General features: G+C 38.3%; 1 protein-coding gene across 1 annotated transcript in view; it reads left to right on the forward strand.

Annotated features, from left to right (window-relative positions):
• LOC101333605 (protein unc-13 homolog C-like) overlaps nucleotides 1-12,725 on the forward strand; it is a 332,514-nt gene that overhangs the window by 162,266 nt on the left and 157,523 nt on the right. The window contains exon 12 of the mRNA XM_073801032.1: nucleotides 8,168-8,417. The gene's annotated coding sequence lies outside the window, so the exon portion shown is untranslated. The remainder of the gene's footprint in view (nucleotides 1-8,167; nucleotides 8,418-12,725) is intronic.

Below are 12,725 nucleotides of genomic sequence, written 5' to 3' on the forward strand. Positions count from 1 at the left end.
ACACACAGCAGATAAAGGAGCAAGATAAAATGCACCAGACCTAACAAATGAAGAGGAAATAGGCAGTCTACCTGAAAAAGAATTCAGAATAATGATAGTAAGGTTGATCCGAAATCTTGGAGATAGAATGGACAATAGAATGGACAAAATGCAAGAATCAGTAACAAGGACCTAGAAGAACTAAAGATGAAACAAGCAACGATGAACAACACAATAAATGAAATTAAAAATACTCTAGATGGGATCAATAGCAGAATAACTGAGGCAGAAGAACGGATAAGTGACCTGGAAGATAAAATAGTGGAAATAACTACTGCAGAGCAGAATAAAGAAAAAAGAATGAAAAGAACTGAGGACAGTCTCAGAGACCTCTGGGACAACATTAAACGCACCAACATTCGAATTATAGGGGTTCCAGAAGAAGAAGAGAAAAAGAAAGGGACTGAGAAAATATTTGAAGAGATTATAGTTGAAAACTTCCCTAATATGGGAAAGGAAATAGTTAACCAAGTCCAGGAAGCACAGAGAGTCCCATACAGGATAAATACAAGGAGAAATACGCCAAGACACATATTAATCAAACTGTCAAAAATTAAATACAAAGAAAGCATATTAAAAGCAGCAAGGGAAAAAACAACAAATAACACATAAGGGAATCCCCATAAGGTTAACAGCTGATCTTTCAGCAGAAACCCTACAAGCCAGAAGGGAGTGGCAGGACATACTGAAAGTGATGAAGGAGAAAAACCTGCAACCAAGACTACTCTACCCAGCAAGGATCTCATTCAGATTTGATGGAGAAATTAAAACCTTTACAGACAAGCAAAAGCTGAGAGAGTTCAGCACCACCAAACCAGCTTTACAACAAATGCTAAAGGATCTTCTCTAGGCAAGAAACACAAGAGAAGGAAAAGACCTATAATAACGAACCCAAAACAATATAGAAAATGGGAATAGGAACATACATATCGATAATTACCTTAAATGTAAATGGACTAAATGCTCCCACCAAAAGACACAGACTAGCTGAATGGATACAAAAACAAGACCCTTACATATGCTGTCTACAAGAGACCCACTTCAGACCTAGAGACACATACAGACTAAAAGTAAGGGGATGGAAAAAGATATTCCATGCAAATGGAAACCAAAAGAAAGCTGGAGTAGCAATTCTCATATCAGACAAAATAGACTTTAAAATAAGGACTATTAAAAGAGACAAAGAAGGACACTACATAATGATCAAGGGATCGATCCAAGAAGAAGATATAACAATTGTAAATATTTATGCACCCAACATAGGAGCACCTCAATACATAAGGCAAATACTAACAGCCATAAAAGGGGAAATTGACAGTAACACATTCATAGTAGGGGACTTAAACACCCCACTTTCACCCATGGACAGATCATCCAAAATGAAAATAAATAAGGAAACACAAGCTTTAAATGATACATTAAACAAGATGGACTTAATTGATATTTATAGGACACTCCATCCAAAAACAACAGAATACACATTTTTCTCAAGTGCTCACGGAACATTCTCCAGGATAGATCATATCTTGGGTCACAAATCAAGCCTTGGCAAATTTAAGAAAATTGAAATTGTATCAAGTATCTTTTCTGACCACAACGCCATGAGACTAGATATCAATTACAGGAAAAGATCTGTAAAAAATACAAACACATGGAGGCTAAACAATACACTACTTAATAATGAAGTGATCACTGAAGAAATCAAAGAGGAAATCAAAAAATACCTAGAAACAAATGACAATGGAGACACAACGACCCAAAACCTGTGGGATGCAGCAAAAGCAGTTCTAAGGGGGAAGTTTATAGCAATACAAGCCCACCTTAAGAAGCAGGAAACATCTAGAATAAACAACCTAACCTTGCACCTCAAGCAATTAGAGAAAGAAGAACAAAAAAACCCCAAAGCTAGCAGAAGGAAAGAAATCATAAAAATCAGATCAGAAATAAATGAAAAAGAAATGAAGGAAACAATAGCAAAGATCAATGAAACTAAAAGCTGGTTCTTTGAGAAGATAAACAAAATAGATAAACCACTAGCCAGACTTATCAAGAAAAAAAGGGAGAAGACTCAAATCAATAGAATTAGAAATGAAAAAGGAGAGGTAACAACTGACACTGCAGAAATAAAAGAGATCATGAGAGATTACTACAAGCAACTCTATGCCAATAAAATGGACAATCTGGAAGAAATGGACAAATTCTTAGAAATGCACAACCTGCCAAGACTGAATCAGGAAGAAATAGAAAATATGAACAGACCAATCACAAGCACTGAAATTGAAACTGTGATTAAAAATCTTCCAACAAAGAAAAGCCCAGGACCAGATGGCTTCACAGGCGAATTCTATCAAACATTTAGAGAAGAGCTAACACCTATCCTTCTCAAACTCTTCCAAAATATAGCAGAGGGAGGAACACTCCCAAACTCATTCTACGAGGCCACCATCACCTTGATACCAAAACCAGGCAAGGATGTCACAAAGAAAGAAAACTACAGACCAATATCACTGATGAACATAGATGCAAAAATCCTCAACAAAATACTAGCAAACAGAATCCAACAGCACATTAAAAGGATCATACACCATGATCAAGTGGGGTTTGTTCCAGGAATGCAAGGATTCTTCAATATACGCAAATCTATCAATGTGATAAACCATATTAACAAACTGAAGGAGAAAAACCATATGATCATCTCAATAGATGCAGAGAAAGCTTTTGACAAAATTCAACACCCATTTATGATAAAAACCCTGCAGAAAGTAGGCATAGAGGGAACTTTCCTCAACATAATAAAGGCCATATACGACAAGCCCACAGCAAACATCATCCTCAATGGTGAAAAACTGAAAGCATTTCCACTAAGATCAGGAACAAGACAAGGGTGCCCACTCTCACCACTCTTATTCAACATAGTTTTGGAAGTTTTAGCCACAGCAATCAGAGAAGAGAAGGAAATAAAAGGAATCCAAATCGGAAAAGAAGAAGTAAAGCTGTCACTGTTTGCAGATGACATGATCCTATACATAGAGAATCCTAAAGATGCTACCAGAAAACTACTAGAGCTAATCAATGAATTTGGTAAAGTAGCAGGATACAAAATTAATGCACAGAAATCTCTGGCATTCCTATATACTAATGATGAAAAATCTGAAAGTGAAATCAAGAAAACACTCCCATTTACCATTGCAACAAAAAGAATAAAATATCTAGGAATAAACCTACCTAAGGAGACAAAAGACCTGTATGCAGAAAACTATAAGACACTGATGAAAGAAATTAAAGATGATACAAATAGATGGAGACATATACCATGTTCTTGGATTGGAAGAATCAACATTGTGAAAATGACTCTACTACCCAAAGCAATCTATAGATTCAATGCAATCCCTATCAAACTACCATTGGCATTTTTCACAGAACTAGAACAAAAAATTTCGCAATTTGTATGGAAACACAAAAGACCCCGAATAGCCAAAGCAATCTTGAGAACAAAAAAAGGAACTGGAGGAATCAGGCTCCCTGACTTCAGACTATACTACAAAGCTACAGTTATCAAGACGGTATGGTACTGGCACAAAAACAGAAAGATAGATCAATGGAACAGGATAGAAAGCCCAGAGATAAACCCATGCACATATGGACACCTTATCTTTGATAAAGGTGGCAGGAATGTACAGTGGAAAAAGGACAGCCTCTTCAATAAATGGTGCTGGGAAAACTGGACAGGTACATGTAAAAGAATGAAATTAGAACACTCCCTAACACCATACACAAAAATAAGCTCAAAATGGATTAAAGACCTAAATATAAGGCCAGAAACTATCAAACTATTAGAGGAAAACATAGGCAGAACACTCTATGACATAAATCACAGCAAGATTCTTTCTGACCCACCCCCTAGAGTAATGGAAATAGAAACAAAAATAAACAAATGGGACCTAATGAAACTTCAAAGCTTTTGCACAGCAAAGGAAACCATAAACAAGACCAAAAGACAACCCTCAGAATGGGAGAAAATTTTTGCAAATGAAGCAACTGACAAAGGATTAATCTCCAAAATTTACAAGCAGCTCATGCAGCTCAACAACAAAAAAACAAACAACCCAATCCAAAAATGGGCAGAAGACCTAAATAGACATTTCTCCAAAGAAGATATACAGACTGCCAACAAACACATGAAAGAATGCTCAACATCATTAATCATTAGAGAAATGCAAATCAAAACTACAATGAGATATCATCTCACACCAGTCAGAATGGCCATCATCAATAAATCTAGAAACAATAAATGCTGGAGAGGGTGTGGAGAAAAGGGAACCCTCTTGCACTGCTGGTGGGAATGTGAATTGGTTCAGCCACTATGGAGAACAGTATGGAGGTTCCTTAAAAAACTACAAATAGAACTACCATATGACCCAGCAATCCCACTACTGGGCATATACCCTGAGAAAACCGAAATTCAAAAAGAGTCATGTACCAAAATGTTCATCGCAGCTCTATTTACAATAGCCCGGAGATGGAAACAACCTAAGTGCCCATCATCGGATGAATGGATAAAGAAGATGTGGCACATATATACAATGGAATATTACTCAGCCATAAAAAGAAACGAAATTGAGCTATTTGTAATGAGGTGGATAGACCTAGAGTCTGTCATACACAGTGAAGTAAGTCAGAAAGAAAAAGACAAATACAGTATGCTAACACATATATATGGAATTTAAGAAAAAAAAAAAATGTCATGAAGAACCTAGGGGTAAGGCAGGAATAGAGACGCAGACCTCCTAGAGAACGGACTTGAGGTTATGGGGAGGGGGAAGGGTGAGCTGTGACGGGACGAGAGAGAGTCATGGACATATACACACTAACAAACGTAGTAAGGTAGATAGCTAGTGGGAAGCAGCCGCATGGCACAGGGATATTGGCTCGGTGCTCTGTGACAGCCTGGAGGGGTGGGATAGGGAGGGTGGGAGGGAGGGAGACGCAAGAGGGAAGAGATATGGGAACATATGTATATGTATAACTGATTCACTTTGTTATAAAGCAGAAACTAACACACCATTGTAAAGTAATTATACCCCAATAAAGATGTTAAAAAAAAAAAAAAAAAAAAAAAAATAGTGAGGTCTAGTGATTGGTTCCCAGTTTCCTGAAATAAAGAGCGAGGTTTTCTAGAAAGCTGAAAATACAATTCAGTGCACACAAGTTTGATTTATGCTTTTTCAAGAATTCCTTTGTTGCTTAAAGCCAGGTGCACTGGCAATAACAAAATTATACAAGAATGGCCCTTTTACTTCATCCTTTTGGTTTCGTCAAGCTTTACTATCAATAAAAAATGACCATTGATCCAGACAGCTTGCTTTTCTCCCACCTGAGACATAAATGAGGCAAATGATCTGGCCCAGCTTATGTCCTGGGACGTGGGAATTGAATAGTACCCTCGACGTTTTATTCCTCCTGAAATTACAGCTGGAAGACTTAGAGGAAAACATGATCTTATTGTCTTAATCAATCTGTGAATAAGTTTTGGGGTGTGTGTACGTGAATTTGTAAGTATATATGTGGAAATCAATCGTTTACTCTCCTGTGTTGCTTAATGTCACTAATCCAAGAATTTGAAAAGCTCTTTGCAGAAATGACTGTGTTTTATTGATAAGCATGTGCAGGACTCTAACTCAGTGCTGCATTTATATCATTGTGATTACACATTATTCAAATCAGATACTCAGCAGGTGAAAACTACCCAACAAGCACCTAGGAAATTCTATTAGGAACTGTGGTGTCCTTGCAGGTCAGTGAAGTCATCAAGCTCTGTCACTCTTTCCAGTAGTGACCTATTTTATTAGCAGCTGGTATCCCTCAGACACATGATTCCTGCCACTTTCAGAGATGTAAACAATTTCCATTTTGAAATATGTAACCAGAATGCTGATGATTAGACTTAAGCAGTACATTTATCAGAACACACACACTGGCTTTGGAGCATTCGTCTTAAAAACAGACTGATGATCAGTAACCCTGTTGTTATTTCCTCTACGAGTGTATTTGAATTAGAGCAATATTTTTCACACCTCTTTTCTTTACACTGCATAACACATTCTGGAGACCATTCAGGGTTAGGATCCTCTTGTATTTCCTTCTGTAGGTTTAAACATTTAAAACACTGACATTATACCCCAGTTTACTGAGGACTTACATATATTGTACTATGCTGGGTACTGGGGGCTCTCAGCTGGGCATAGCCTCAGCACTTTGTTCTGGGTATTGCACACTAGAAAAAGAAGAAAAGAAGACTCTGAATAGGCGTTTCTTTCCTCTGTGTATTGAAGGGCACTCTCAAAAACTGTGTCTTGACTAGCCTGAATTTTTCTGTATAAAAAAGTCATGGTTTGCCTTACAATCTACTTTCAGGTCTAAGAGTTTTCCTTTCCTACCGTTGAGTGCTTAAAACCCTGGGGCAGCTGAGTTTTGTCCTGGCAGCCACGCTGGTGGCTGCTGAAGGTGGGGATCACACTGCCCCAGTGTTTGCCCCCCGATGCAGCTCATTAGACCTTGAGCAGCTGCTCAAGTCTATTAATAGTCACTTAAGCAGCAGGTTGAGGAAGCTGTGCTGCTGTGAGCTAAAGGTGGGGCTGAGAGCTGGGAGTGGGAAAGCACTTGGCTACCAGCACCTGATACATACATTGTGTTAAATTTGGGGACAATTTTTTAAAACAGTCATAGAGGTATTATTTGGTTGTCATATATAGTCAATGGAGTGTGTTTGGCCACAGGTTTAGCCAAAACTGTGATATCAAGGTTAACCATTCATTTCGCTGGCAGCTATTGTAGAGTAAATATTTCGGCAAAGTAGAGTCAATTGTAAAGTTGGTCAAGGAATATCCATCCTTAAATGTATTGAAAAATGACACACACATCTGTCTGTGTTTCTTATACTGGTTGATCTAGGCTGATAGTCGACTGTTCTTTCGTCCTGGAAACATCCTCCTGTTTTCTAAAAAGCTGAGAAAAGTAAATAGAAGTAAGCCAGCAGACCAGATGCAGCTTCAAACCTACAGATTATTCCAGGACTTGAGCTTCTCTAAGGCTTTATTTTAAGATCCAGTACTTTTTTGTGTTTGTTTCAACAGGAGGGTTAGAGGATAGAAAATGCTTTATTGATGGAAAGTGGGAGCTGTTACTCCCCCTACCTCCTCTGCTCTGCAAAACTAAAAAAGAAAGCAAGGCCATTCAGTTCCTAGCCAGATCTGTAAAATGCTCATATCAAACGGGAAGGCAGTCTTTCTAAGTGAGAAACAAAACCTTTGGATCATTCTAAGTTATCTAACCATTTCCCACTTTGTGTATTTGTCTTTAATTCAGATTTTTGAGGATTTAATTCAAATGGCTTTCCACACATTAAAAAGAAGAAGACCACCTGGGATGAGATCTCAGCATCTCCTCTCTCTAAATAGGGTGTTCTGTTAGTTGTCTTTTGGTGGCTAATTGGGAATTACACTCTGCGCACTGTACTTTTCATGATTCCGAGCACAGCTAACCTCATCTAAACCAGTAATTATTACATTATCTCTGTTATAAAAGAGGCTGCAAACGAGGCTAGCAGAACTGGCCATACGATTGTCTCCTAGGTCATCACTCAGCGATACAGGGAAAATTAGGCTGAGGAAGCGCCAGCATTACAGGCGTCTTCCCCAGATATGAAGCTGCGCCCCGCACAGTTAGTTGTCAGTGCGGTGGTGACGGCCACACCTGGCAGCGGCCACAGTGCATCTCCTGCGAGCAAGGGCTGTGGCTCAGCTCGGAGGAGCTGCTCTGTGCAGCGGCAGCGGCAGCGGCAGAGGGAGCCGAGGCGCTCTGGGTAGAGGAGGCTGGGGCAGCACGGTGGCTGTGCTGCATTCCCCAAAGCAGCGGCCGAGGCAGCGCTTGGGAAGTTCCCAGCACGCACTCAGCCTTGCTGCTCCTGCCCCTCAATTGTTGATGAACCCGGGCGCTCGTCGGCGCACGGGAGACAACCCCTCTGGCTTTCCTAGAGACAGATGAGAAACGAGCTGCTGAAGGAATTTGGCAATGAGGAGAGTGAAAGGCAGTTTGGCGCCAGCAGCTAAGTTGTAAAATTGCTTTGCAGGCTGCCCGGAGAGCACGAGAGAATTGACAAGAACAGACACCGTTGCAGCCCACAGGCATGCCTGACTGCACTTGAGTCGGATCGCTAGGACGCAGCCTCCGCTTCAACTATTTGTGGCCGAAAAAAAGGAAAGGAGACTAGAAACGGCATTGCAAGTGGTGTTCCTGAAAGGAAAACACAGGCGCTCCAGAAGGAGGGGAGGAACAGCCCAGCTGGTGTGTGCATTTTTTTTTAAAGGAGAATCCCTCAGGTATGTTCTCTTTTCCCGGTATGCGCTGCCTCATCTGCATGTGATTTTTGTGTCTGTCATTTCTGGTCGATTCTTTTTATCTGCACTTTGAAGAACAACCAGGGGGGTTCTAGTGTAGTAGATGATTTTTAAACGCTCAGCTCTCCTGTGTTTGTAATATGGTTGGTTCTGCTGAGGATCATAGACTTCTCAGGTACTGTTTTATTTTAAATGCAGAATGATAAATGATTGCTTAGTTTGTGCTCAACTTTCGGGGGAAGATCTGCTTAGGAAAAAACAAGGCTGCAATAAAAGGCGAGGACATTTTCTAATCCCTTGGGATTTGGGGGAAAAATTAGAGCTAAACAGAAAAGTTGAGGACTTCTTGGAAGGGGTTAAAAGCCAAGGTGTCATAGACTAGCATTGTTGTCACCCAGGTGTTTTTCCAGCTCAGCATCCAGTCTGGAGCAAATTGAGCTTGACCAATGGTTTTGCATTTCGAGCTGTTGATCAGTCCTTCAAGATGAAGATACTGCAGATTTGCTTTCCAGAGATGAACTGCTTAAATTGTGTACTTGGTTCTGTTTTACAATTGCTCTATCCTGCTGAAGGAGGCAATCTAAAAAAAATCCCTCACTCCAACAGCTTGAGTAAACCCTAACTTCTGCAATTACATCATCGATGTACTTGTATAATAGAGAGAAAGACAGATATGGCAACAGTAGTAATGTTGGCTGCTTTTAGTACCTAGGCTGAGATGACAAAGCTCAAAAGTCACTTTTCCTCATTAGGATTTTCAAGGAAAAAAGGAAAGAGGTGGGTGGGTACCACACATAAAATGAGTTTTCAAAAATACTCTGCATTTCTTTAAAAAACTAAGAATGTAAGTTTATCTCATTTTGAATTAATAATAAATGGAGTGCTTTAAAAATAATCTTCACATCTTTTACACTTCAATACAGTATTTTCAAAGAAGTAGGTGAAATTGGTAGTACATTATACATAAGTGTATTTAAATTCAATGAGCTTTACTAGAAGAGAGAAATGAGAATGATCAAGTTTGCTACCTTTTTTATATATCAAAGTATTTTATAGATTTTTAAGTGTTTTGTTAATACAGAGGGTTCTTGCCAAAGCTCTAGGACACTGATTTTTAATTATTGGTCCTACTTTATTATGATTTAAAAGTACAAATGGAATAGAAATAAATGGGATTTAAATTATAATGTATGCATATTGTAAAGTAAATCACCACCCTGCTCTTTTAAAACTAAAATCTCATTTTTGCCAAATCGTAGCTGTCTGGAGCACTGACTTGGGCCATATAGCAAAATGAGGAAATCAGTTGTTTTGAAATTCCACACGTTACTATAATAACAATATCAAAACATGGTAAGCAACTACCAGCAATTCCTGGGCCAGAAGAGTGATCTGGAAGATGGACAAAAAGTTGAATTTATGTTCATTAGTAAGGTGTGGAAAAAATTGTGTATTTCTTCTGTGTTGACATCTTATAATATGGGGAGCATTATAATATCTGTAGATGAAACACTATAGCAACAATACAACAGTAATTTTACTGAGTCCATTAAATGATTATTTTTTCAAACTAATGAATAAACTAAGATAATTTAAAAGAATATTTGAACTTTTCCTTTACAAAGTTACCTTTTCATACTACAATGGAACTCTTTTGAGAAAGTAATTTTAATAGAATTGTGGACTTGGATTTGAAAATGGATAAGCAGATATGGTTTATTTCCTAGCATCTGATTATTAGCTGTTAGACTATAGAGACTTGGTAACTTCTTCCAGAAATTGTCATTAGCAAGTGATTCAGTAAATCCATGCCCCCATGAAATATGAGGTAAACGTGTTAGATAAGCCTAGAGAATCCACTTTCCATGTGCCTATTATTAACAAAGTAAAGTGTTTCCCTTTCTAGGCCATCTAACCCCTTTCTGTGGTGGCTAGTCTTTGAAGCAATAAAGTAAGTGTGTGATGCACGGACCTACTTGCTTCAAAGCCCATGGAACATTGTAAACAGATGACAACTGTGGTGATTCCCTTTTCAAAGACAGATTATATGAAGTGTGTGTGTGTGTGTGTGTGTGTGTGTGTGTGTGTGTGTGTGTGTGTGTAAGGGTCAGTGGAGAAGAGAGTAGCCTTTGCGTCTTAGCTGATTTAGGGCAAATCTGTGATTTTGAATATCAGTACATTTTTGGTATGAAAATATCTTTTTCCCAGTACTCCATGCACTTTCATTTCTATTGACCTACTCGGTTAATACAATTCGTACACCTACTGTGAGTTTTCTGAGGCATTCTGCCACCTGTACATTGTCTTACACTTTTAATACCATCACCTGTTATTCCTTCTTTCCAACCCATTCTCTTCACTATGGAAAAACTTTCTCCAGAATCTTTGAAATGTGAGAATCATCTTCCCACCAGAAAAAAATTTTCAGCCAGAAATTTTGAGGATTGAAAAATACATGCCAAATTTATTTCTAAAACACACTTTTACAGATAGAAAGTCACTTTCTAATGATATTATGGTTTATACCTAATATCAACTTGTTTGATACCATACAATTTAAAACATCATTCAGACAATAATTGTAAAATCAAGGCATTTGTATCTGTTGTTATTATTGCTATTGTTACAAATCCTTCTGGATCTTAAATTTTCTGTGCTTGGATGGCTAAGCTCCAATTCCTTTCTAGCTTAAAAAAAGGGGGGGTGGGTTTATTAATAGCCCTCTCAGTCTGTAGCTTTTGAGCAGGCAGAAGACTGAGCTCCCAGTTCCGTAATCTCTATGGAGATAATGATGCCACAGCAGTGCTTGCTCAACTTGTCTTTTAAGGCAGAGTTAGGAGGACAGGTGGTGTTCTAGCCTCAATATCAAAAGTCTTCCAGAGGAGAAGTAGAAATGAAGACACACAGTCATTTCTCTTTCTCTTGTGAAAATGATACTAGGGGTATATATGTTTCCTATCTTTTGCATATCCTAGTTATATTGTATAGTTTAGCCTCAGCATATACAAATTACTGTAATGTTGATATGGGAGAATATTTTGTATTATTTTTTCTATATAGAGAATTAAAATATTTGGTGGATATAAATGCTGGTTAGTAAGAAATAAACTCAACATTAAAAATTGTTGAGTCTTTGGTCAATTTTTTTGTCAAAATTGTCAGGATTCTCAAAGTATTAAAAAAAAGTAATCAGAGAAGATGGGTTTCTCTCTAAAATAGTTTCTTGTTTCCCTTAGACTTTTACAAGCTCATTTTTGGTCTGTCTCTATTCCCAATAGACAATCTCCATTGGCCCAATTCCTACATAAAACACCTTTTTTTTTTCCTGAGCATTCTGGCTCTTGAAAATCTGGGTGCAACATGTCTTGTTGGTAGACAAAAAGTGTTTTGCATGGAAATATTTTGTTTTATGTATTGTAGAAGTTTGAAATAACCTACTCTAGTATCTTTTCCAGGCTTATTATACCTAAGGGGAAAAAAAAGAAAAAGAAAAGCTGTCAGAAAGGGATGACTATTTTTATCGTACTGACAGGTGGGAAGAATTGATGACTTAGGCACTATCACTGAGGCGTGTTTCTAAGACAGGACACTGTTGACCTGATCCTAGAAAAACTGGAAGAAGAGCAAACGTGATTTGCATCATGTCATTGTGAAGTGGCACATAACTGAGAAAACCTAAACAACTGCTTTGTTTACCAGAACTACTTAGTAAAAATTGCTAATCAGATAAAGATAGAGAATTAATGCACACATTCTAACGAGAGTCCATTGCTTTTTGCTATCTAGGAGAAAATACTGGTATTGGTCAAATCCAATTTCAGCCTCCAGCTGGCTGGGTAAACTCGGGCTGTCATTTCCTAGCTTTGGTTTCCTCATCTGTAATGGAAGACTTATTTGATGCTCCTGAAGACTCAGTTCTCAGACTTAGAAATTGTACAGAAGCTATGTAATGCAAACTCTGTAGGTTTGACTCCATTTGAAATGTAGCTGCAGAATTACTTGATTCTAATTTGCTTCTCCTGAGGCTAGAGGCTTATAAATATCATCTACCTGCCTGAGAAGCTGAAAAAGTGGTACGAATCCTTTTAGGACTTTTAAGAAGTCCGACAGCTTGTTTTCCTTCAAACAATTAGGCAATGATAAGTATTGTCTTATTCATATTCCATGTAACTGCGTATTTTGTATAAGGCCCTGTATTTGTGAGTCATAAAATATTTGCTGCAGCTTCGATAGACGTTGAAATGCTGCCATTTTGTACAAGAAACAAATGGTATTTGGGTACTTAGAACG

Source organism: Tursiops truncatus, chromosome 2 (assembly GCF_011762595.2).
Source record: "Tursiops truncatus isolate mTurTru1 chromosome 2, mTurTru1.mat.Y, whole genome shotgun sequence".
Taxonomy (NCBI): domain Eukaryota; kingdom Metazoa; phylum Chordata; class Mammalia; order Artiodactyla; family Delphinidae; genus Tursiops; species Tursiops truncatus.